The sequence below is a fragment of the Haemorhous mexicanus genome, chromosome 1 (genome assembly GCF_027477595.1).
Source record: "Haemorhous mexicanus isolate bHaeMex1 chromosome 1, bHaeMex1.pri, whole genome shotgun sequence".
NCBI classification, from domain to species: Eukaryota; Metazoa; Chordata; class Aves; order Passeriformes; family Fringillidae; genus Haemorhous; species Haemorhous mexicanus.
Window position 1 is genome coordinate 109832969 of NC_082341.1, and position 27982 is coordinate 109860950.

Sequence of the window (27982 nt, forward strand, 5' to 3'; positions counted from 1 at the left end):
CTGCTCCAGCTGGGCAGTGCGGAGTGAGACCAAATTATGTGAGGGAATAAGCACCATGGGAATAGTTTTCTGCTGTTAATAATAACAACAGCCTGATGCTGTTCTTCTTCTTCTTCTTGTTCCTATTATTATCCTGATACAGTTTTGTTATTTAAGGTTGTACCCATAATTATTGGTTTTGACATTTGTCTCCCTTGTCCTGATCTCCTGTCAGTGAAAACAGAACATGCAACACCTGTGAAGGAACAGCACAAGTACAGTAAGCAAAGAGAAAAGTCAGAGGATGGTGCATCTGAAACATCTCAAATCTCTTTCTGCCACCCTGAGCTCTTGAGTAATGTCATTACAGTCCGTGTCAAGGACCTAAAATGATGAGATCAGTTTCTTCCCCAGTTACCATAGTTCCATTCACACCATTGTGGATGGGAGAAGACAATTCACAGAAGGTTTTCATATACTCGGAAGATGTAGAAGAGTGAAAAATCTGAGCAAACAGGACGGCCATTAACAGTTTCTCCATTCTTTTTCCATGGACTTCAAACTTGGCTTCCTTCCACAGTCTCCACCAGCCAGCTCTGACATATACATGCAATAAGATGCAATAAGGTTCTGTGCAATAAGAATGGTGCAATTTGGGCCGGCCAGGGACTCAATATGAGATGAAACTGCTCTGTTCACAGGAAGACTTACAGGCTTGCACTGTCACTCATGACTCTGAGACCCATTTTTTCTATGCTTTGGTGGCCAATGCTGGCATCTGGTGCATCACTCAGCTCCAGAGGTATGTATAGGAACAATTCCATTGTTATGATCCTGCCCTTGCTTTTGGGTAAGACAGCAGCAGCTCTCTGTTTCCATTGTATTTATTGCTTTTGGAATGAGTTTTCTTCCCACTTTAGGCAACAGTGATAAAATCTGGTCTATCTGAGAATATCTGGTGGGGGTAAACAAACTTATCCCCAAACCTGATTTTTGGGAATAACGTGGTCTCCCATGTTTTAAAAAATGTTGCATTAAAATGAACTCACCTTTAATTTTTCTATGAGGGAATGCTCTCAGTAGACCATGAACTTCTGTCAAGTAATCAAATATTTGCGTACCTACTTAACAGACACCAGATTAATCCATAACTTGTATGATAGCATTTGAAAATGTGATAGTGGTTTGTGTCATGCATCTTGAACTACTCTCAGGTCCCAAGTGCTGGAACCATGACATTCAAAGAATGTTTTTCTGATGAAATGTGTTAATACTTTACCATATGTAACCACTAGTGATGAATTACTTTGGCATTCACTGTAAGAACATTAACCAAGATGAACCCATTTGGTGTTAATGTCAGTGTAATATATAGCTCCCTGGGTAACCCCTTGGAGCTTAACATTCATTTAGAAAACACTTTTTCAAAAGAGTTTTACACTACGCTTTTCTATTTTAGAATTAGCAGACAAGTCCTTTTGGATTATATTTTTCATTTCTGCCTCAATGCTGTTCTTGCTGGCTAACCTGCATTTCAGGATTGAAATCTCTGTTCTCAAGGGAAAGCTTGGATGTCAGGCTTATAATATACTCTAATATCACACATATTGATGGGAATAAGGTTATCTCTTTTGAACTGCTGCATACATCACCTGGCTCTTACATCCAAATATCTCTTCCATACTACTCATGCCTTTGCTTGTATTACTGTCTTCTAAATTTTTGTATTTTGTATATCCAAACAACAAACAGATGTTTCTTCCTTTCTTGATTACTATCTAGTCCATGTTTTCAAATCCATGTCAGCCACTTTGTCTAGTCAAGTGAAAGACTGTTTATTCTTTATTTCATCTATAGTTTGGAATGCATTTCTTGAAATGCAGGAAAAGCATCTCTCCATGCTCTCCTTTCCTGCCACCGCTGGAGGTTTGGGTGCAAACTGCCAGCAATCCATGGTCTGGTGTGCTGTGCATGGCACATGGTGTAGCTGGTGTGACAGTAGCAAATTGCTGTGTTTGTGTTGCTGGGATATTGTGAGGAGAGACTGCAGGGTTTTATTTGTACTACCCAGGTAGTGAAGGAACAAAATTTCTATGCTGAAGCATAAATCCTCTTTAGATTAGATTAATTCTTGTTGAACTCTGATCACAGCACGGCCATTCAGGGATAATTGCTTGTTTATGAAGATGTTTTAGGACTGAGAATTTAGCCTGATTTTAATCCATTCAGAGTGCTCCATTTACCATTAAATGTCAGCTAGTGATAGGTCAAATGCCAGATTTCATTTCAAAAAGAAAGTTAATATGACAAGATTTATTTTCCATAAGTCATGTTGATTGATATTAATTATATTACCATCCATTAACTCTCCTCAAGTGATTGTTGCATTACCTAGATGGTGATCAACATTAGGATAGATTATCCTGTTTGTCCTTTTCAAAATGTCGTGAAGGTTCTTTTCTTGAAGATTTCTGGGACATCCAATGAGTTCCTGGACTTTTTGAAAGTTGGCATTACTTGCCCGGAGAGCTTGAGCAGCATTTTAAAGAGAGGATTTCAAACTATGTCCACTTAATAAAAAACTCTATGGAATATCACAGATTTATTATGTATTTAACATTTTAAGGTGTTACTATTGTAAAGGGATTTATTTCAGAATTATAATCTGGGTCATTAAAACCATTGCCTTTTCCCACACATACAAAAGAGAAATGTTTGCTGAACACTCCCATTTTTCTGCCTAATTATTAATTGCTTGTATTGTTTTCCTCTGCTAATGGCCCTGTGCTTTCTCCCAGGGGCAATGAGCACAGCTGCCCAAAGACCTGCTAAACTAGATATTTCTTGAATACATTTTCAAGATCAAGGAAAAAACAACTAGGAACTGCCTCGAGGTTCCCAGATCTCCTCTAACTGGTCTTAATTATGAATTGGTAGGTCATCATGCATTCATTGGCTTCCTCTAATAATCATCTATCTTCTAAATTATAGTATTAAAAACTTTGTCTTTCGTTCCACATCCTATACACATGTATTTTCATGGCTGCTTTCACTTTTCCTCTAAAACAGATTTTGGGTTCTCTTTAAACCAATGTAACATTACATCTGGATTCCAGATTTAGACCATGGATAGACTTTTTTGAATATTACATTAAATACTCTTCAGATTTTTCTGACATATTTAATTTTTGTGGTTTATTTTTAATGTTTATACCAACAGATTAGGCTTATAACTATTTTTAGCTCTGCAAACCCTTTTTTAAAAGAACTGAATGTTACCCTTTTTTTTGAAGAACTCAGTGTTTATGCTACTGGCTGGCAAAATATTCTGTTTGGAATATAACCAGTGATTTAATCAAATCTCTGATGAACTTTTTCCTTTGTCACAACAGGTACACAAAATTAAATACAACATACCTGAAGTGAAAGTTTTCATTCAGAAACTTCAGGAAATCCAGACAGCATTTTAATATTTCCGGTGTGAGATTTTGAGTATACATCAAACAATAATTTGTGAAACAACACAGTGATTTTCCTTTAATGATATACTGAGAAGTGCAATGTTTGACTAGGAGGATCAGGGCAGGTCAGGGAAATGTGTGTATCCCAATTCTCTTAGGAGAAAGTGACCCAACAAACAAAGTGTACATCTGGAGATAAGCGAGGCACAATGAGGAAGTCACTGAACCTGTATGGGATGACATGGCTGCTGTTACGTATGAAGAGAATTTTAGTTCCCTTTACTATTTTTACATAAAGTTCCTGGAACAGATTAATTTTCATTTCATCTAAGACCTATTTTTGCCAGTTTCTCTTGAGTAGCGATAGGGATTCCAAATACAGCATTAAGCAAATGGCATAAATACTCTACAAAATATTTTCACAAATATTTTAGATTCATTTTCCTCACAGCTTTCAGCAAGGTTTAAATATCAAACATTATAATATTCAAAAGAAAAGATTCACTTAGAAGATTTGTCATTCTGTTGGCTGCGGTACATAAAAAATAGAACTGAATCAATGACTAGCACATTACGAACAGCACAAATTCTGAAAAAACACCAGAAAATAAATCCAAGACCATAAATTAATTAAAAAGCAAACTTAACGATACTTTTTAGAGATAAAGATGTGCAGTAAGTTAAACCATGATGGTTAGTTCACTACCAAAAGATCAATTAAGGGGAATAGTCCCACTACTTCTCCAAATTGATTCATTAGTTCTCAGACAAAATTTAAAAAAAAGGAGAAAAACAAAAAGACTGATGTATAAACGTACATTGTCTTCTCTTCATTTCTAAAGAATTCCCCTGCATAAGTCCATATATGATTATAAACGAACCCACAGAGGGAGAGATTGAGTCCAACCCAGAAATAGAGAGATAGATCCTTTCTCTATTTTGATGCCACCTTCTTCTTGCATATAATATGAACAATTATTCACAATGGTGGTACATTAATCCAAATTTCTCTTGGTTAGATGTGTTGTCACCCATAAATGTTATTATCTGTATGGAGACCACAGACACTCTGATGATCCCAGCATAGAAACAGGGTAGCTACTTGGGTTTACTTACGGAGTCTTTCCATTGAGATTTCGTTCTTTCACCCTCCACTTCAGCTGTTCTCCAAAAACATGACAGAGGCTAACAACAATCACTCTGGTCTCTGTCAGGATATCTGCATAGCCAGAAGAAGTTCAGAAAAAGTCTGCTGAACTTTTTTCATAATGCACGCAGCCAGCTATGAATTTGCACCTTCCTTGACATCAAGGAAGGACAGGTTTTTGTTCCAAGACATTCTGTGGAAAAACACCAATCAAGACTCTGCTCTGACATCCCCAGAGTGACAAGCTGGCAAGGCAATGTCACATTTGTGTACAGGTGAAACTGCAGCTGGCTAAAATATATATTTGTGAGAGATTAATTATGCTTTCATTTATTCTTTTATTCTTTCTCCCTTTGTGGGGCTATAGATATGGGTGGTTAAGAGTGGCAAGCTTTGCCATCACAGATATTGCCTGTGTCATTTTGTCAGAGATTTTTCTGAAGTGCCACTCTGTATATGATAATTCACAGAACTCATTTCTATCAATATATCTGTAGTGAATACTAATTCACTACGGTTTTGCTTGTTTGTTTTAGTTCTGCAATGCCAACTTTGTGACCTTCATTTTATTCTGAAATCAGTTCAACCTACTCAGCCTTTGATCCAAATGCATGGACATGTTTTAACTGGACTTTTTTCATTGAGTGAATGTTGGATCCACAGGTACTTCAGGAGCTCTAACAAAGAGCTGTTAACTGTAAAAACAGGAATATTCCAGAATTTAATGTATTTTCTGAGAATATTTGAATGGGAAGTTGACACTGTTCCACCTCTGAAAACTGCTTTTTGCTTTGTGAAAGCTGGAAAGAGCTTTCACCTTCTGCAACCTGTGACGTGAGTGTTTTCCATTTTTTGATGCAGCAGTAGCTGTTCACACAGCTCTGTACAAGGGTGCATTTGTAAGGCAGGGTGGGATGAGGTGCCTGTTAAACTGGATGAACTTGTGGCTGAGAACATTTATGAAAAAACACATGTAAGGTGCCTTCCAGAGTGAGAAAAGCCACAAACCCTGACCTAATACTTATTATAAAAATACAATCTGCCTTTGCTATCACATGCTGTCAGAAATGCTGAGACAATATATGGGGATGAAGAGCTTGACAAGCCATGACTGGTTGTCAGGGGAAGGTGTTTGTTGAGTTTCAAAGAGTTGTTTTACCTCAGAGTCTGGGTCACAGGTATTTTTCTGGGAAACCTACACTGTCACAGTGAGCAAATATGTCCTTTTCATCTTTTCCTCATGGGACCCACCTTCAGATACGGTTTTTTTTTGTTTGTTTGGTTTGTTTTTTTGATTTTCTTTTTGTGCTATACTTCTCTACAATGCTGTAGTTCATTTCAGGTCTCGCTGAAAAGCACAGTGGCTTGTATGAAGTGGCTGTATGAAGGTATTTGACTCACTCTTGTTTTCTAGATTCCTCTGCGCCACGTTCTTTTGGAGTAGACTTCTGTGGGAAGAAACAGCTCCAGAATAGACTTTCTGCACATCCCTTTAAGAGATAGAATCCTAATTAAAAAAACCCAAACAAGACCAAATCAACAACCTGACTAATTAAATATGAAGATTCTTCAAGACTGAGTTTTTTTTCAGGGTCTGTCATCTGATACATATCTCTTAAGAGAAGTGAACTTGATCATTAAGTATTTAAGTAATTCCAGTCAAAAGACATAACTTTAGTCCAGGATTTTGAAAATTGGCACTTAGAAAAATTAACTACCTCTATTTTTAAACAAAATAATTTTGCAAGAAAGAACTGATTTAGATTTTTTTCCTTAAATTTTATATTTCAAGCTTGACAGACAAAATAATAAAAAAAGCATACTTTTTCCTTTTTGCAGAATTTCACATAGGATTATTTCTAGAGTTTACCCTAAAAAATGAAATGTTATTGTTATATCAGATAACAGATAATGAGATGCACTTTTGAAAGCACACCTTAAGGAAGGAGAGAGAGCAAAGATGAAATGAAGGAGAAAGGCATGATGGATAAGCAAAAGATAAAGTAGGAAATGCAAAAAGAGTTCTCTGGGCAGGAAATTTTGTAGATGAAAAGAGAAATATGAAGGTATAGAGAAAGGAACTAAGTAATTAAAAGATACAGGCTTGCAACAGTCAGAAATGTAAGTTTATAATGTGCCTAGGATGTGGAAAACAAGTGTAAAGCAGACAGAAAAAATATATCTAATTTAGTGTTTCTCCAGTACTACCATCAAGCCCCTGATTACATTGTAATTATTCTGAAGAAAGGTATTAAATTCCTTAATAATTCATTGCAAGGGTGAGGTCTTTGTTCCCTAGAATGCATTTATATATATATTGATTTATTGTTTAGTTTTCTAAAAGGAGAAGGAGAAGGACAGGAGGCCCTGGGACAGAAACTGATGCTCAAGAAGCTCCACCTGAATATGAACTTCTTCACTGTGTGGATGACTGCACAGAAACAGATTTCCCACAGAAGTTGTGGAGTCTCCCTTACTGGAGGTATTCAAGACACGATCCTGTGCCAAATGTTCTGGATTGACCCTGCTTGAGCAGGGAGATTGGACCAGAGGACTCTGTGGTCCTTTCCAACTGGACCCATTCTGTGATTCTGAATTGCAAAAGGAGAAGGAGGCAGAAAAGGGAGAGTGGAGGGGAAGGAGAAAGGGAGAAAAGGAAAAATACACAACCTAGAAATGTTTCACAGGCTTTTACTCTCAGGGGTGTGTTAACTCTCTTTTCTAACAGTGTGTGTGTGTATATATATACATATATATATATATATATATATATATATATATATATATATATATATAAAATTAGCTGTTACCCTACCAGCTGTCCCACTTTTCCTGCGCACATCTGCATTGCTGTTAAACATACATGTTTCAGGGTTACTGGTTGCATTTATTCCACAGATAGTTTAGTTTTACTGTATTGCCCAAATCTCTGTAATTTAATCCTTGTCTGACAACTGCTCAAACAAAAAGAAGAGAGGGAAATCCTGAGGTGATTCAAATATCGACTTAGAGCAATCATCTTTTGCATGCAGTCAATACTGACCTTTTCCATCTGGAAAACTTGAAGGGGAAAACAACAGCTGCTTTTTCCATTATAGTTTAACAATTAAAGTAATATACACAGAGTATTCTCGTGTATGTGGGGAGTTTTAGTGAGAAACAGTGGACCAGTGAGAGTTTTACCCCCTCACAGCATCTAGAAACCATAAGATACTAAATTTCATGTCCACATATTTTTCATGCCCAGCTACTTGATACTTTCTGTGTAGAAGGACTCCCAATGTTCAGAAACATTTTCTGTGGTGATTACAAATCGTCCCACCCCAAACCCCTGTGTTAGACTGTATATTAGCATGTCTCAGGACAGCAAGCTTGGCACTGGGAATAATGGCCCCTGAAAATACATGTAAAAAATACATGGGAAAATTTTGTGTCTCAAAGAGATTTTCAGACTTAGGCTACTGAGCTCCTACGTGACTTTCATGTCCCTTACTTGCTTCATCCTCCTCAGGCATGTAAAGGCGTAAAGACAGTTGTTGCAACCAGCAGTTATCACAATATAGTGAGATGCCAGCTAGTTAAAGATATTTCTCTCATCAGGAAGATTTTGTTGGCTACCTTCCATTCATGACAACCTTAAATTTCCTGACCTGTGATAAGTCATCCTCTCAAGTAGGAGAAGCCATGCTGAAGTAATGAAGAGATTGTAATACATGGCATGCTGCACTCCAAATTAATCATCTGCAATCTGCCCTTCACAGGCACCAGGAAAAAAATGCTAAAATATTTTGGCTGTGTTGATCTGGATTTATGCCTGGTATGATTTTACTGGCACTAGGGAAAAAAGACTTATTTCCAGGTTAAATACTTCTCTAAAGTTACATGATGGAAAGATCTGGCTGCAGACACCTACTGTTGTTTGCAATAAAACCATTATCAGTGAAATGTTAATGAAGAAGAGACTGGGCTGGGCTTTGTAGAAATGGGATATCAGTACTAGTAGAAGGAGAATGTTTGTATGAGAGAGATAATCATTTACAGAAATGTCAGCATAAATTTCTTCCTGGAGGAGGGAGCTTTACATCTCTGAGGTAAAGACTATAGCAGCAGGCTGTCCCAGTGAGTGACTCACCTGAAATTGAAAGTTCTAGCTTTTATTTCTACCTCACATTTTCTGGTAGATCTCAGAATCAGGGTAATGAATTGGACTATTCAGACGTCTATGTCTAAATATTAATTTTTCAAGTTTGATGTTTCTTTTTTGAAATATTTTTGATTGTTTGGATTCTACATGTAATTTAGATTTTACATTTCAGAGACACTTTGGCTCATGGTGTCTCACTCAGCAGCTCTGTAAGTAAAAATGCAGTCTGCTCACCTCTAACATACTAAAGAAAGTACACAAAAAACATTCCCATATAACAGCAGGTTTAAAATTAGCATCTTCACAAATTTTGTTGAAGCTACATCTGTTGTTTTCATTGTGAAACTGAAGGCAGCATCATCTTGAATTTATTTACTTAATTATAATACAGTCAGTGGAATGTCAGGAAGGGAAGGACCCCAAAGCTGGCCAGAACTAGGGGACTTTAGGGAGATAAAGAAGAAATGTGCTGCTCTGAGTGAAAATGACAAAGTTCAAACAGTGTGTACAGTACAGGTAAAAAGCAGCCATGCTGTCTGATTCTATTGATAGTATCTGAAAAACTACAGCTTTTGAAGACAGAAATCAGATAGGTCTGGACCTTCTGTTAGAGGGAATAGTAGGGCAGATAAACTAGCCAGCCTCTGGCCTGTAGCATTCCAGTACTCTCATGTTGCTTGGGTGAAAAATACTGATAATAACTGCACTTCTGAGCTAGGGCAGAGACTTCTGAAGGATGGATATAAAGGCTAATTTGCCCCTTTGCAGCAAAGACATGGATTTACTCTTTCATATCCTGTGTAAAAGGAACATTGCATCTTCTTGTGATGCTCAGACACAATATTCACTGCAGATCCCAACAGGCTCTCCCATGAGATAAGATCCCATTTAATGTGCTACTTGCACAGTGTGAAAATATTCTCTGTACTATTTTTTTACTTAAAGTTTCATTTAAAAAAGTGCTCCTTCTCAAAACTGGTCCTCATAGCTACGGCAAGAATAACAGGCCAGGAATACAATTTTCTATATCTGTTTCCTGCAATACCTAATTTAAGGTACTAGAATTGACCTAAGGTAGGGGGCAGAGAGACTGCAGACCACAGAACAGGGTGTTAACATTGTGTGTGTGCAGACCTAGGCACAGGTTCTTAACTGCTAATAACACAGCTATCAGTGAAGAAATCAACATCCATAAAAATGCACAGGTTTTTGAGAAGAATACCTAAAGCAAATCAAACACTCAAGTAGAAATACCTGATCATGGACATTACACACCAATATAGAGGCAATCAAAGGAAATAGATCATGTGACAGAGGAGAACATTCACTATTAGGGCAGAATATTCCATAAATCATCACCAATGAAAAAATCAATTTCTCTCAAGACACAAAGTGATAATCACAATAATAATGTCAACAGTGTTAGTTCTTCAACTTTTATTTCCTAGCTATGTTTCAAAGCAGTATTGCTTTGTATAGGCTAAAAAATAAATTCAAAACTTGCCAAGAACTTTTAGCAAGCAGAAGACAGAGACAGAAAAAGCAAGCTAGACTCAGTCATAATCCTCACTAAGAACACAGTTTACAAGAACAAAAGGGCATACAAGTAAACTATTCTTAATTATTTGTTTATGTATCAAAGGAAGAATCCAGGTGATTAGCAAGAAGATTTAGGAACGCGAAGTGAGAAAGGAAGAACAAAAGAGAAATTGTTGTTGACAGAAGCCTGCTGGGAAGTTATGCAATGAGAATTCAAAACTTAATGTCAATAATTTGTTCCAAAAGAAGAATGGTAGAAATTTGGATGCATTTTTTTTTCCCCTTCTCATAGACTATTTTCTCTTATAGAATCCTGGATGGTTTAGGATCGTAAGTCCTCCAAAATTTTCAGGATTAACATTATAATCACTGAAACAGTACAGACTTAAAGTACATTTTTTCCTGACTTTCTGACCCCTCAAGAGAGATAAGTGATCACATGTAATGTGTTGGGGAAAAAAAAAAAAATCTCAATTTCATAGATTGCAACCTACAGGGCATCTGTTGATTACAAACAGCAAACCACCCCTAAACAGTAATTTTTGAATACAGCCTGTTCTGTAGGCTGTATGAGGTAACTCAATTCTAGCTACAAATTGGCAGACATTCTTTCTTGTAGGGGAAGAATTAATCACTCACCTAAAAATTTGCAGTTGACTAAGTGCTGGAGATGATGATCATGTGGTTATATTTATTTAATCCGAATAAATTGTGATGCCCTTCACTTAAGAAGGAGTCAGGACAAGGCATGGTTAGTCACTGGCTGGCAAATCAACTGTGTTCCAAAGGTCCCATGAGAAGTGGCCAAGTTATTGCAAGGCTGCTTCATATCACCTGTGAAAGTTTACAGCACCTGGGAAATCTCCCTGGTAAGGAAGGAAAATGTCATGCACCTCTTCAGGAAGAAAGACACAAAAGACTAGGGAATTACAGGCTGGTCAGCCAAATCTCAGTTCCTGGGAAGTTTGTAGAGCAAATCCCCCTGGAAATAATACCCAGGCTTCTGAAGAAGACTAGGAACAAGTGAGTGACTTGGAATAGTCATCATTGATTTATTTTAGGAATAAAAAATGCAAAATCTTACACAAGTGATGGAATAACCTCATGGAGCAGAAAGGCTAGAAAGCCTTGGAGTCCTAATGGTCAACAGTATAGTCTGGATATAAATCAGGAGTGTGGCTTTGCCATGACAAAGGTAACCAGACCTCAAAGTGAACCATGGGGGTTGCAGGTGGCAGGTTGAGGCAAAAGAACACTCTTCTCTATTCAGCAGCCTGAACAGGGTGCTGAAGTACTCTATTCATTTTTGGGTACCCTGGCAGGAAAGACTCTCATATATTGAAGCAAGTACCATGGAGGGATACCAAGATGCTAAGGGGACTGGAGAACAAGAAGAATGAGGAAAGGCAGGCAGAAATGGGTTTGTGTAGTCTGAAATGGAAATATCCAAGAATCTGGAACTGTCTTGAACTGCCTTCATCTACCTACTGTTGGTGTTTAAAGAAAGTGCAGTAAAAGAGGCAGCAGATCCAATTGTAGGGTAGAAACTGTCAATTAGTTGTTAGAAAGAGTATCACACTACAGCTAGTCAAACACCACAACAAAGTTATTCAGAGAGGTTATGTGAAGTATATCCTGTGTAATTTAAAGTTGAATTAGACAAGAGTCTAATTTAACTCTGAAGGTCAATCTTTAAAATTAGCTCCTTTTTGAGTGGGGAGGTGAGCTGGGTGATCTCCAGAAATCAGTTACATAGTATGTGATTATATGATTATCTTTCTCTGCAGTTACCCAACCTGTGGCACAGTCAGAAACAGGATAAATTTTCATTTTTAGTAGAAAATTACTTTATTCAGTCAGCATCTAAAATGTTGAGAGTTCCTAAGGAAAAGAAAAGAGACATTCAGTTCCCTTAGTAGAGCTAAAAAACTAATACTCTGACTACTTTAACAGTTAAGAAATGCTTATAGAGTGGAGCTGGGAGAAGTGTGAACATGAACTGTTCACACCACAGAGGCTGGGTTATGAGACGGAACATAAATCTCCACATCCAGATTGTCCTCCAGGATGGCAAACCTGAGGACCTTAAACCAGAAATTTGTCCCCAGCCTTGGGAAACAGTACTGACATCCTGGCCACTGACTGATTCAGAGACTGAGAACCCTCTTGGAACTGATGTAAGGATGGGTTGTTCTAAATGATTTTATTTCTGCACAGAATCATCTCTGAAGACATTGCAACTCTAAATTAGAAGGCATGTGTGAGTATCACCATTTTCCTAAGATGAAAACTCAAGAATTCTCAACCTCAAAGGGTTGGATGAATGTAGAGAATGTAGCATGTATAACAAACAGTGGACCATAGACAATGTGTGTGGGAAAGCAGTCCCATCCCCTCCGGATTTTAGGGTGCTCCTCCTCCAGGTCTCTGCTCTGCAGTCTTTTCTGAATGACATGCACAACGCACCTCTTCATTTTTCTAGGCAAAATAATCCTGGGATATATTTTCAATGTACTGGGGCAAGGCTAAGCCCCATTCTGTTGTAATGGCATGGGCTGTTTAGGTTATCACAGGAAAAGCCCTTTAGGGACTCCATTTGGGAATGGAGTGTTATGGTGTATTACCTCTGATCCACGTCCTTTCTGCAGCAGGACTTCTGCACCTGAAGGGATCCAGCTGATGCTGCTCTCCCAGATAATTTAATGCAGGTTAAACTTCCCTTCACATCTTTTTATCCATACCAAGACCACAGGAAAACCTTGAGTCCTCTTGGTCCTCATCTTCCTGAAGTTAGCTCTTCACAGCCACAGCAGAAGCAAGCTTTGTAAAGGAACTTTTTTTGAAAGATTGCTTTGTACATTTGAGGGCAAAGTACTGAGTGGAGTCCACTAGCTACTACTTTAATTTCTTTGAAGGTGCATACCTTCAAAAAAATTAAACATCTGAGAACTTACTCTTCATATTCATTTTGGTTTTTAAAGTAATAAATTTTCAATGTTTGTTCCTTTTGATCTTTTTTTTTCCTTTTTTTTTTTTTTTTTGGAACAAGTTTATGCAAGCTTACACCCTGTCCTGGGAAAAGTTTGCATTGTGTTTAAATCTTTCTTCTGAAATATGTCTCTTTTTGCTAATCCTATCTGAAGGGTCAGATAGGCACAGGGATCAAAACCAGAATACTAGGGAAGGCTGTGATAGAAAGAAATAAATATACAGTTTTACCTTCCCAAGAAAAATTTCACACTGTGGGTTTAGGGCTCCATTAGATGAAGATTGTGTTTCCGTCTACTTCTACCTTATCCTGGTGTTAGAGATCTCTATCAAACAGTGAGGCATTTCATTTCTACTGAGGAGATATATCCTTAAAACCTAGGAATCTGATAATTCTAACACTGTCCAGTGTCTAAAATAAGATTTCCGATACAATAAGATGCTCCATTAAGCTGTTTAGTGCTCTTTAAAACTTGTGTACCAGGGTAATTTATGGGGAAGATGTTCTTAATATTGCACAACATTAACCAAAAGCACATGAGGTTGTACAGGATAGAGAGCAAAGAGCCTGACACCTTGTTTTCTCCAAGAGATTTTGTTATGAACAACCAAGCCAACAATAGAAACAAGAGCCAAAGAAGCGATGGCAAACAATTGTTAAGATTTAAAAAATACAGAATATCTTTAGTTTGAAGGGACCCAGAGGTATCATTGTGTCCCTAAATGTCTTTTGTCATGACTTTCACAGTAGAAATGGAGCAATTTGATGGTTCAGAGCTTACCACCTCACATCTAGCAAGAAAAGTCCCTTTCAGCCTGAAAAGTCCCTTTCAGTCCCTTGAGAAAAGTCCCTTTCAGTCCCTTTCTCAAGCCTCCTGCTTTCTGTGATGTTGAGTTGCTCACCCTTACATTTTACCACACTTCAGTCTGAAGGACTGTGCATCAAAAGTAAAAGACATTTGCAAGGAAAATTGCACAGAGTAAAGCTTTAGGGATGCTTCAGAGCTTACAGCATCTTCTACAACTATTAGTAAAACTTCAAAATAGGGGAAAAACCCACCATATTGAGCTTGTGCAGAATTACTTTTTTGTTGATATTAAGAAAATACTGCAGCAAATATGTTATCTGTATAGGTTAATGTAGCAACATTTTTCACAGGAAATCCAAGCTAGGCAACTTGAATTGACTAGGAGAGACTGCTCTTTCCTTTGTGTTATTCTCCATGAACAGTATTATCTTATTTCTTAAGCGTAGAAATGATAATGAGCAGGATAATGTGTGGGGAAGTATTCTCATTTGTTGAATGGTATTTTTTAACGGCAGGGACCCCATTATCACTGACAAGAAAAGTGCAGATAAACCTCTCTTGATTGGAGACTATGCTGGTGTCAGTGGTTTTCAAGTATATCATGCAGTCATATAAGAAGTTTCTATTATCTCATAGAGTGCCAAATGGGGATTAAATCCTGACACTGAAAATCCTCAGGGAAATGGCTTCTACTGCAAAATAATGAGTCTACTCATACTTGAATGTCTCCTGTTTCGACAGGGAAAAAAGCCTAGGATAAATGAGCTTACTACAGTCCACCATTTAGAGTTGAGTGATTGCTACCTTCCCAGCGTCAACCTGAACATATCAAGTGGGATATAAAAGTGAGATATAAAAGTTAGGGATCTAATAAACCTTGCTACATCAGTAGATGTCAGGGAATGTTCTTTAGAAGCATGGGCTCATGTAGGGAACCCATGGCTCATTTGATGTTCTTGATTCACTGACATTAGCAGTGGAAGTCCTGAGCCCAGTTATTTTAAGATTTTTGCTTCCTCCTGCACACACAAAGAATGACCCTTGTCCCATCCCTGTTGCTGTCCCTGCAGACCAGGCATGAGAGAGCCCTGCAGAGTGCTAGGACTGCTGCACCCAGGAGGATGAGGTAATAGAATTGCTGTTTTAATGACTGTTTGCAAAGGATTTACTGTGTACCATTTACCATGCGCAGTGGCTCATTCTAAATACTAGCCAGCACATATTTTCCAGTCTTTGAATAACTGCTAATCCCAAAATAAGAATATGGTGTACAATACAATTCTCTGAATTTCAGTTTTGGAAATAGTCAAGTTTATCAAAGGTTCAGTAGGACCAGTTGTGCACAACTGCGGAGACAGCTTTCCTCATTTCATGCTTTGCCCTACAAACCACAGGAGGCAGTTCAGTGCAAGTGCAAGCTAACCATATAGCAGCAGGTTAAGTGCAGGCAACCCATCTCTCTCTTTCAAGCACCAGGAGGCTTGGAACTATCAGCAGACATTGGAGCAAGTATGAGGAAAAAGTGCCATAGGACACTTACCCTGCCCCTGCCAAGCTGTCCCTCCAGTAACAATTAACCTGGACACTGGATACAGATTCAGTAATCTCTGTACCTCTTTCCTGTTCCCAAATGTAGAATCAATGTCCATCTATTGCCAGAAGATCAATCCCATTCTATTGCCTGAAACTATCATGGTTTTGAGAGCCAGAGCCTTTGCAAGACAAATGCTCTTGACCATAAGTTTTCAGAAGGAAAAAGGCAGGGCAATGAACTCTGAATCTGCGGCATGTGACCGGTGCAGCTAAAGCATTGGCATATATTTGGAAGAATTATAGAATATCCTGAGTTGCAAGGGACCCACAAGGATCATTAAAGTCCAACTCCTGGCTCTGCACAGAACATCCCCAGGAACTACACCATGTGCCTAAGAGAATTCTCCAAATTCTTCTTGAACTCTGTCAGGCTTGTGCTGTAACCACTTCTCTGGAGAGCTAGGGTTTGTTCACCCTCTGGGTGGAGAATGTTTTCCTTATACCCAACTTAACCCTCCCCTGATACAGCTTTGTTCTGTTCTTTGAGTCCTGTCACTAGAGAGCAGGGATCAGTGCTTGTCCCTCTGCTTCCCCTTGTGAGGATGCTGCAGATTTTGATGAGCTTTCCACTTAGTCTCCAAAGGAAAGCCTATGCCAAATACTAAACTCCAGACTTTACATTCCATGATCACCTTTATCTAACTATAGGAAAGAAGAATAAAGAAAGCATAAGAATAAATAAAGATCTGAAACTTGTAGGAAAAAAAAAACACCACAAACCAACCATAATGATTAAAATGGTGATAGGCAAGCAATTCAACTATTACAATCAAAAATTTCACTGGGGAGGAACCTAAAGCAGGTAGTTTCACTCAAAAACAAGTGTATAGCAGTCCTAAGAGAGGTAGCAGTGATCAATAACAATGATGAATGTAGTTCTGGCTACAAAGAAACTCTGGGATTTGCTGTCAGAGGGAAACATCTGTTTAAAATGAAGAATAAGAAAAATAGGTGATAAAGCTGTAAGGGAAGACGCACAGAGACAAAAAAGGAAAGGGCAACTAAATGGAAAAGAATGTTAACTTTATAGGCCTGTCTTATTGCCTATAATAGATAAAAGTAACTGATGGCTGCAAACTTGATTTGCATACAGCCCAGGGCAATGAACCTCCTGCATGCTGCTATAATAGGTATAATAGAGACCTAAATTACATCCCAACACCCACCCAAAAAATCCTCAAACCCCAGCCAAACAAAAACCAAACAAATCTTGGTCAAGACAAATGATGTAAAAGGTAGGAAACATCAAATGAAGAAGGCCCAGACTTGGTGTTTTGAATGAATTAATACAGAGTTTATACAATAGCATGCAATGATTCTCAGTCTCAAACCTCCTGAGTACCAATTTAACAAGCTTACCTGCAGTTCTTCCATTCTTCTCACTGCTCATTTAGAGCACTGCATGAAGCAAATGATTATATAATTGAAGGCTGTATCAGAAGGCACAAGACTGTAGATTAATGCTGTACAGACAGCATTAAATCTGACATTTCCTACCACTGGAATGCTTGCCTTTGAAATTGTAGCTTTCTCCTCACATTGATTAAGCCAGAGATTTAAATGCAAAAATCTAAATGGGAAAAAAAATCCATTAGCATTTAAAACTAATGATAATATCTAGGGTCAGAGCACAGGTTTTGCACTAATTTTATACAATTAAGGCAGTAAATATTAGCAGCAGAAACTAGACACTGTCCTGTGTCAGTACATAAAAGTCAGCAGTGCAGTGGAAGCTCCCAACTATCTGGACCAGTGGGAAGACTGGGGACAAGCTGTTTGCCTTCCAGCAGAAACTAAGAATGGAGCAAAGTACTTGTCCAGATCCCAGTATGTCTAACATGGACTCAGGATGCTGCCAAACAGGGGAGACTGAGGGCACTCTGATACCTGGCAGATCAGACACCATCGTGTGAAGTGTTTGCTGAAGAGGAACACTGAAAACACTGCAGCCATTTAGCAGCTTTACTGTCTGCAGAAGATTAGGAAGATGAACTTTCAAGCTCCACTGGCTCCGGAGGGCAGGAGACTTCATGGTTATAGCCCAGGTTGTCAAACTGGATTTGACTTCAGCTTGGGTTTCAGCCTTAGCAGAAGCAATAATTGGCACATCCCTGCCAGACTGCTGAGGTGTCCTGTATAAACAGAGAAAGCATTATGTTTGGAGGTGTTTGGTGGGAGGCAAGATAAGACATGGATTTTCTAAAACTAAAGACTGAAAAAAACTAGGACTTCAAAGCAAAGTGTTAAATCATTCCTTTACCTAATTCATTAAATATCTGCTTAATTACTACTCAATCTGTCAATCTCCAAGTGCAATATTATGCAGCTCATATTCAGAATTTTTTTGTCAAATTCCATCTCATTAGAAAGGACTTAGAACTCTTTAAAAAATCATATTTTTTATTAATTTTTTTTATTTTTGAAGTGTCTGAATCAGGCTGAAATATTTTTGTTTGCAGAAGTGATGTGAACTTAGGTATCTGAGAACTAAAGCACACAACACTGAATGACATTGCTGTTTGTTCTGCTTTGCCAAGGTGTGCTTTCAGATAAGAGTCATATTTATGACTAAATGATTTGTCATCCATTCTTTGTTGTAGTTTATCCATCAGTGAATGCTTTATGTCATTCACTTCACCCCATACAAAAAGAGTTGCTATTTTAAAATGTCATAAATGTCTTTTAGTGTATTGTGAAACAGATACAGTCTTCAGAAACTGAAAAGTGGTTGGCTTCATCATTTCCAACCTTAAAGAACTTAAACTTTTTGTCTAGGTGTCCATTTCTAACATACAAAGCATCACTTAATAGTTGAAAAATGGTCAAAGATTTCTTCTGGGTCAGCCTGAGCAGTACTATTGTGTAGAGTATACTCAGCATTCCCGACTGTTTGGGGCTGACACTGTAATAGTCCCCATAATTCTGAAGAAAATGATCAAAATGCTAATGTTGTGGCCTTTAAAATAAAATGAAAATTATTATCATTATTGCTACATTAAGAAGAATATGAACTTGTTAACTAATAAAGCAAAGTCTATGTTGTTATTGTAGATTTTACTCTATTTATAGAAAAACAGTTTCACTGAAACTTACTATTAAATATTCCTACAGCAATTTCCTTGCTTTCTAGATAATAATCAAGGACATGGTAGATTATTCTGTCTTCAGCTGCATAGCAGCTAACAACTCTGAGAAATATTTTGTTCTTTGTGTGGCTTGAAAAAAATCCTTATTTCAAAAAAGCCTTTAATTATTTGCTCAGCTGAATAAAGTTCTAGGAGTTTTTTGCAGCACAGAATTCTTTCATTCTACCAAGACTTACCATTGTAACTACAGTGGAAGGTTGAAAAACAACAGTATTTAATTTGCTACCATAAATGGTTTGGATACCATTGTGGTACAATTTTTCTTCTTTGGAGGCAGCTAAGTTTAATTTTCTTCCATATTTTCACAGTTCCATATCCAGGTTTTGAGCATTCTGTTTTTAGCAACTAGAGTAAAATTCCTTTAATGAATTGCCCTGCTTTCATTCTGCCATATATCAGACATTCATCCCTGAGCAACTTAGAAAATGACAGCAAGCTCTGAGCCACCACTGCTTTCTTTACTGATCCATGCTAATTGCATCCTGGAAAGTGCAAGAACCCTTTTTGTTTCAGGGTATGTCATCATAGCTTAACTGAGTGATTTGAGCACATCTGCAGCCATGATTCTCATAGAACCCAAACTGCCAGCTAAAGCACACAAGTAATTGGCACACCTGAGCTTGGATCATGACCAGACTCTCTGCTTCCTGTAACTTGTAAAGCCAGTAAGTAATCATGGTAAGTATAGGAAATTGAGAGTTTTCTGATACCCAGAATCTGAATATTTATGACAGCACCAGACATGGACTTCTAGGGAACAGTAACAGCCTGATCAAAAGCATCAGCAGGTGTTTCTTGGAGTTCTGATGATTATTTTCTGCACTGTGGTCAGACTTCCTGACTGAACTGTGTGTTTGGTGCTGCACTGTTACAGCCTGAGCAGATGATAACCCAGGATGTGTTAGGAGGTGCATTTGCCACAGTGGAGACTGGTCACAAACAGAGGTGTTAGTAAATTTCTACAACACTTTACTCTGGCAAAAAACCCCAGTTCTATATACAATGAAACTTAATTTCAAATGAGTTCTACTAAATTTAAAAAATGAAAATTCAATTTCTTAACAAAACAGCAATAAAAGCAAGTAAACAAAAATCCATCTAAATTGTTTCCCTGCAGAAACTCAAGGAACAGTAAAATCAGAACTTTCTATGAATGTCTGTATTTTTGCTCAAGAAATAATTTGACAGAAAAATCCCAATCAGCTCTAGTTAAAGGCTGCAAGCAGCAGGGTGCAGCATGCTAAAACCTGTCATTTTGTTAAAAATCAGATGAACCTGACAGTTTTGGTCTACCTAGGGCCCCCTGAGTTTGTTAAATGGATCCGTTTGATCTGGTGGTGGCAGTGTGTACCTGTGGCTGAGAGGAAGCGCCAGAGGAATATTCTGAATTACAGAGGGAGAAGCGTCCATCGGGAAGGATTCCTGTCAGCCCCCTGGAACAGGTCACTAAGAAACCCATTGGTCACTAAGGTGATGGGAGCTGCTCTCGCAAATGCAGCTAGGAAGACAGAAAAATCTCCAAGAAGGAAAAGCCTCTCCTTTGGCAGCATATTCACAGCCTCACCCCACTTATTGCTTCTTGCCCTGCAAGGTCCCTTGCAGAAGCCTGTTTCTCTTAAAAGATGAAAACCGGGATAATGAACTTTGCCTGGGGAAAAAGCTGAAGGACAGCAAATGAGGTTATCTGGCTTTTCCCGGGATTATTAGGCACAGCCAGCACAGAGGGCAGGTGCTGGGCTGCTATGGAGCTTCGGGTGTGAGCAGGGACCCACTGGCTAAATTAGTTGGGAGGAAATTTCTGTCTGGGCGATCCTGTGGAGTTCGTTTGTCTCTGAAGCCACTCCCCTGGGGTGGCTCTGAGCCTGAATGAGCAGCCCTAAAGGTCAGAGGGCTGGCAAAACCCACAAGGGGGATTTTCTTCTCTTATTCTGAAAGGCGAGTGTGTTCTGTATCCTCAGGCTTTGAAAAAATCAAACAGCAGGAAAACCAAAACACAGGCACAAAAGACTCTTCTGTACATGAAGTAGGGGGGGTCAGGGAGGAGGGATTGTGACCAAACCCGTCCAGTCTCTTTTCTTATCCCATCAGACCTTGTAATGCCTCCTCTGCCAGCCCGGGCTGCCCGCAGAGTCCCGCGTGTCCCTGCGTGCCCACCGAGGACTGTCCCTGGGAGGGAGGGCAGCAGCCCTGGCCGCGGCTCAGGGGATTCCCACCAGTTCGGTGACAACACATCATGTTGCTTTCAGGCCTGACAGCATCGAGCTTTCATTTAAAAATGAAAGCAAAAAGCAAACTCCCAAAGTCATCAGTTCCCACTTTTCAGGAGTCCGTTACTCAAGCCAGCAAAAGTGATGAGATTTGTCTAAGAGTCAGATATAGTTTTGAATTTGTTTCTTGTTTCTTAGCTTAAAGTTTTGCCTCTTCCAATGCCACTACTGCTCCCTTTGTATTCTGGCTTCCAAAAATTTAAAACCCATTTGATTCCAGTGCATTTGCAAAATTATCATTGCAACAGAGAATCTTGACAGCCACACAGATCTGGGTGGTGTTTTGTTTGTCTGTTTGTTTGTTTGTAGGTTTTTTTTTTTTTTTTTTTTTTTTTTTTTTAGATATAAACTAAATGTCTTGAATCTTTTGAGGAACCTTTGCTCTAAGAAAAAAAAAGCCCAAATTGTATGAGCTGCAATAATATCACAAGAGCTGGCAGCCACAACATGTTCTAGGCTTTTTATACCTTCAAATATGTGACAGGGGGAAAAACTTGCCTGGAAGATTGGATGAGCATACCACAGCATCTCACCTGTTTTATATCCCTACTTGAGCACTACTATTAAACCTGCAATTATATTACTGCCCTACCTGTGGTTCTTCAAAACCCCGTATTTCTCCTCTGGTAGGTGTGCCAAATATGTCCATGGCATATGAGATTTCCATGTAAAAACTGTTATGAGCTACTTAGTAATAAATGAAACATTGTAAGAGCTGAAATGAGGGACTCCAGGCAGCTCTCCAAAATGCAGTTTATTCCATCCAAGACTTTGCAGCAGTCCAGGGTCATGGGTGACAGAGCCTGTGCCTACAGCTGTCAGCTCCAGCTGCAGGCAGGCCTGGAGAGCCTTTGGTTTTGGTTACAATGCATTATCTACTTTGCTTAGCATCTTAGTACAGTAGAACCACTCTATGCCTTAACTATTATCTATAGCATATCATAACTACTCTAATTACCATATTCATGTTACTATTCTCCAATCACCAACAGTTAGTGCATTCCAGTTTAAGCTAGAAGTTTTTTTTCTGTTTTCTTGCAGTGGAAAATTCTGAGACCTTTTTTCTGCTTGCCACATTTGCTGACTTGTTTGCCTGAGCTATCTTTCTGCTTGGTAAAAACATCTTGTTTGAGGTGGTTTTATCCTTTGCTATATATCATAAAAGCCCCTTCTAACTAACATAACCTTTGTCTTCTTGGTTATCCAGTAAGACTGGCTCAGCAATTCTTTTCTTCTATATCAAAACTTGCTTCCATCTCTATTCCTTCATCAGACTCTACATTTAAAAATCTTTCTGCTAAGCATACCTATCTGTAAGACTTTCTTGTCAAACTTCCATCCTTCCCAACATCCCATGGCTTATGGCATGATCCAAAATTTGATGCACACTCTAAAAATGGATTTTCCTGTTTGTTTTCCTCTATGTTTACCATGTGATATCATAGTGCTGGACCCTAAACAGTCACATAAAACTATGTCTGTGTTAGGTAAAGATCAATGCCTGACTAAGAGGTAGATAGTGATACTCCAGTCTTGCCCATCGAAAGCCACCAAAATCTAGTTATATATTTTTTAAACTCTTTTATGGATAGTGCAAAATTTATATGCACAAGAAATATATTTTCCCAGATGGATTTTTACAAGTTCAGACTCTGCAACATCTGAGAGGAGGAAATTCTGTATCTGCCTATGCATATTCTGTCATCTGTTTCATGTTAAAAGCAATGACTTTTTTTTTCATTCCCAGATATTTATTCACTTAATTGGATTCAAGAAGTGGAGTCCTGCCCATGCTGTGAGGAATTGGAAGTGCTGATCTGATGAAATGCATACTATGTGTCTTGGAAAAATTTATCTTATGTAAGTTCATAGTAATAAATTCATTTCTGAATAGAACAACTTTTAATGAGCAGAACACAGGTAATATGGAACTTCGGGAAATTACTTATCACAAAGAAGAAAGTCAATGAGCATTTGAACATCCTGACTACCAGGGCGCATTTCCTCTTATAGTTGTCACCACAAAAATTGTTCAGTGTTGTTGAGGGGACACTGAGAGTGAGTATATGTTTATGTAAAGGGGAAGAAAGTGTTGAAGAAAGAAAGTCCCAAAATTCAGGTTTTAAGAGTAGCCTGTGGCAGAGGCAGGATGAACACAGAACCTGTTGATCTAAGCAACAGAGGACACCAGGAAGTGCTCCAGACTCCCGGGGATCCACACTCATTTCCATGTTACCCATATTCTCTGCCATCAGGGCAGCAGCTGACTAAAAGCATTTAAATGTATGTAAGTGTGGAGAATCTCTGAAAGGTTACATTAAGCCCAAGGTTATGCTGCATAACTCAAGCTGGCACCTGGTAAGACTGCCCCCTTGCTAACATATGTTAGTTTAACAAATGAGCATGCACTGGTACATTTCAGACAATGTCAGGATACATATTAACTGATTTAGAAAAAATGACAAAATTAAGAGTTTTAAATATCTTGAAATAATTCTGTTTCATAGTGGAATAGCAGGTACATTCTTTGTTATGCTCTACAAGCAAGAAAGTTAATCAAAGGTTTGATTTTCAAGTAATTACATAACACATAACTTATTTAAGATCAAAATTGAAGTCAAGTAAACAAAAAGTAATTTTTCTTCCATTTGATTTCCCTCTACTCTGATTGTTATCTCTGGAGTTCTCTATGTATCTGTAAGCCCATGTACAGGTATTCTTAAGGGAAATTCAGCAACAGCAGCTGTATTTTTCAGTTCATACTTTACCTTAATAGAATTTACCTTTTGCATTTAAAGAAATCTTAAGAAATACAAAATTAGAACCAGGGAGTATTACCATGTTTGGTGCTTTAGTGTTCAGCTCACAAGTCCATTTGGTCTTAATGAAAGGTCGTTCATATCACACAGTGTTTCCTTACTTACTGTTTTTAATTACCTGCTGTTAAACACACTGATTGTCTCCAGAACAACAGCTAAACTTATGGCTGGCCATTTTATCAGGTTAGAACAGATTTACTGCCCCTCTGGGGCCATGTGGAATACTTGGTGGCACCTTGGTACCTATGCCAAGGCTTCTTCCAAGCTTTGTGTGTCCTGAAGGATTACAGCCTTCAGCCCTAACACTCTTCCTTTTGTTCCTCCAGCAGCCACCACCAGAACTCCTCCTGGGGTGATGAACTTGTGTTGCTTCTCTTGAGGCAGCAAGAACAGTCGACCACACTTAGATCTGCCTGCTGCCAGGTTTGCCATTCTATTTACCCCGAACAACCAAGGAGGAACATTCAAAAGCAGCATGATTTGAGGAGTCAGATACTTCCTTTTCCTTAATGTCATGGTGGAATAACTGAGGAGTTTTGCCATGAAACCAGAAGTGGAAGTCTGAGCCTGACTCTGAACATGAACCCAGCAGCATTTGAGGTGACAGGTCTATGTATGATTTCATCAGGCTAAGCAATCAAAATGATCTGAACCTATTACTGTTCATAATACTCTCCTCATTTTTTTATGTCATTAACTACCTAGCTGCAGAAAGACTTGTCGGAAAGAATATTTAGATGCTTTTCTAGGCTGTACAGCTCTCTTAAATGGGTGGGAAAATTTGTTTGGCATGCCTGCCAAAACTTTCCTGGCATCAGCACTGCCTGGGACAGTGGAGGATCTGACTGTATGAGTTCAGGCTGGCACAGGAAAAGTGCTTTCATTATTGTAAGATTAAGATTTACTCACTTTCTAGCATTTCACCATTATTTTTTTTTCATCCATCAGTGAAGACGTGCATGCATTAAATTAACATTTTTGCTTGCCATTAATACATAATTCATGGGTAAGTAGTGGCTCTGAGTATTCTCTTATTTATGAATGTGTTGGCTATGGTGAAGTTACTCCAGGTTTGAAGTTGTATAAAAGGAGGCCCAATGTATATAAACATATATTATTTATTAGCACATTATCAGGAGTTATTGCTTTTGCTTGCTTCGTGTCAATAACAGTACTGTTTTGTAACTTGGAAAAGTAATAATCTTTTTGCTTTCATTTCCTTTGACAGGAAAAGCAAAATTATTTCAGTGCCATTTCACATGACTAACACTTTCAGAAACACCAAACAATGCAGTAATCATTTGGGATGAGGAGAAAATGCAGAAAACAAAACATACATGCTGCAGCTAAATGTGATATATAGATTATATGCACAGAGAATAAGAAAAAAAGACATTAAAAAGCTAATAATAATAATGATAATAGTGTTTCTGTGTAATGCTCTTCCAAATTAAATTGCTCTGATCTGGTGTCTCTCATGAATCATTGCATCAGAAACTACCACAGCTAAAACAAGATTCCTTTGCAGTCCTCAGTGTGAATTAAAACAATAATTTGACCTTTTATTCCTGAGCTCTACCATCAGCATTTTTCAAAGAAAAATAAAGATTTTAATGTGAGAAGACATCCCTGTGATTTTCAAATAATATTTAAATTCTGTCTTGGACAAATTCAATATAGAATATTAAAAATATATCCTACAAAAACAGTGCTTCCAATCAATTTCATTTGAAATAAAATCATTCACTTAATTTAACCTGATAACAGTTAGAAATTGAAATGCTGATGGTTATCTAATTAAATGTTCAAAATTAGGCTCTGAAATTCTTTGTTTCTGAGTTAGGCTGAACTATGTGTCCTGCACTTATGTACTCCATAGAGTGCAGGTATTGAGTTTACTGAAACATGTCCTGCATCCTGCTGTTTCTAGGCCTGCCTGCTCTCAGGAATGCACCACCACTGACATATCATGGCATTAAGACATTTTACACATGTAAGCCTATTTGGTTTAAAATAACAATAGAGTACAGATTTCACCAAATAATGCAGTGTTTTACCTTTGCAAAGCATAAAGAAATTGAAATGCTCGTAAATATTCTTGGCTCAGCTACTTAATCTTATTACCAGGAATGGAATTTGTTGGATTTTTTGAAAGAAAAAACAAAAAGTAAGAGTACTTTCCTTTGGCTTCATATTTTGGGGCGCATTACTTAAACCGTACTTTTCTACAAATATTAAAAGAAACGTATTGAATTTATACTGCCTTGTCTTAGTCTGTGTTTGTGCCCCTGGAGTGCCTCTTGCAGTTTGCAGACTTGATTCTCAGTGACTTGAAAATGCTGGAAAGCCTCTGCTCATTCTGAAGGTATTTGGGTCAGGCTGTGTGTTCCTGATGGAGCGGGGCTTGGAAGCTTCCCTGTTATCTCAGGGGTCATTCAGCAAAACCTTCATCTGTGGTTTTGGCCTGGAGTCAGAAAACTTTATCAAATAAGACTCCTGTATGGAATAAAATCTTTGTTTCTTTTCAGGGATCTATAAGGCAGGCCTGCACCAGGCAGAGTTGGACGCTGCACTGACAGACAAATATTCATCTCTCCTCAATTATGCTGTACCTATGCTAATTAAACAGCAAATGTGAATGACTAGAAAAACTTATGGTGTTGAGTTACTGTACAGACATATTGAATGGCATGTTTTTCAATTGCCAGAAAATTAGGTTGCCAGTTTACAGCTGTCATTCCTCTCAAACAGATCTGATGAAAGGGACAGAAAACTGTTTCAGCACACCTCGCATCAGCACAGAAGGCACAGTCAGAGATCGATCCCACACAGTGAAAATAATCAAAAAGGTAGAAAACCCACAGTAATTTAAAATTATGGAATGTGAAAGTTTCTCACTGCTCTTCCAGTAAGGCAGCAGGCTGAACTGATAAGATGAAATGCCAGAAGGTAAAAATCTTTTTTTTTCTTACTAGGTTGCAGACAGCATAAAACACTAAGCAGCCTAGGAGGTATTCTGAAATCCTCTTAATTTACTGATATGCATTAGTGTACCTGCAAATTGTTTTGGTTTGGATGTTAGATAATAATGAAAATGGATTTGACCTGGTAAATAAGAAAAAGCTAATACAGATAAGATCACTTATGTGACCTGTTGTCTCACATAGCTGTTATATCAAACAAATACAGATCCAGTCTAAAACTGGCTCCAGTCTAAACAGATCCGGTCTTAACCTTTGCTCTTTTTTCAGCTAAACAGTTCCAGGCACACCAGAAAAATTTATAAAAAGTTTCCATGCTTTCAATCATGTGCAGAATTTATGCTGTGAGGTCCAACAAGCTCTTGGCTGATTCTGGCTGTGTTTGGAGCTAATAAGAAAGAGATTTACCTGAGCTCAGTTCAGAAAGTTCATCTCAGATTTCTTTAAATAGATGAGAAACAACTGACTCCAATGGGAGTGCAGGACATCACCACACTGCAGCTTTCATCCAGCTACAATACTGGTCTGTGCCTCAAAAGAACTATGTGACATCTTTGAGAGTGTCTCATCACTTTTCATGATCTCATGAAATAAACATTGACTGACCAGACAGTGTTTGATGAATGTCAGTTTCTGGCAAACTTTCACAATTTTTTTGTTTTCCTCGGAGCAGAGAGGAAACAACAATTCAAACAGCTGTTGCTGCCCTCAGACCAGTGCCCACTCCTCTCCTTGAGTGTGGCTTAACTCAGCTGTTGCTGTTTAAGTCCCTGCTGACAAGGGAAGGGATCTGCAGGCACAACTCCCTGTAATCACCAGAAATACTAAAGAAATTCAAAACTGGCCTCTGTCGCTGCTAGCATTGGAGCTCAGACTGTTTTGAATTGTGACTTTTCATACTGGAAATATAATAAATTATTTCCTTTTTACTCCAGAGAGTAAATCAAATTTTATATTTAATAGTGTTAAGCAATGTCTGTGGGTTATTAAAAAAAAAAAAGAAGAAGAAAACAAAAAAGAATGGATGAAATTTTGCCCTTAGTTTTCTTTGTTTCACCAAGATAGAAAAAAAAAGTGAAATAATTGATTGTTCAAAGTGATCCTTACCT

General features: G+C 38.2%; 1 long non-coding RNA gene across 1 annotated transcript; it reads left to right on the top strand.

The window, feature by feature from the left end:
- The first annotated feature begins 19364 nt into the window (after nucleotides 1–19364).
- LOC132333620 (uncharacterized) lies at nucleotides 19365–27771 on the top strand. The gene is made up of 3 exons (XR_009488216.1): nucleotides 19365–19484; nucleotides 22821–22933; nucleotides 24219–27771. It is a non-coding gene; the product is annotated as an uncharacterized LOC132333620 (long non-coding RNA).
- The last annotated feature ends 211 nt before the right edge of the window (nucleotides 27772–27982 follow it).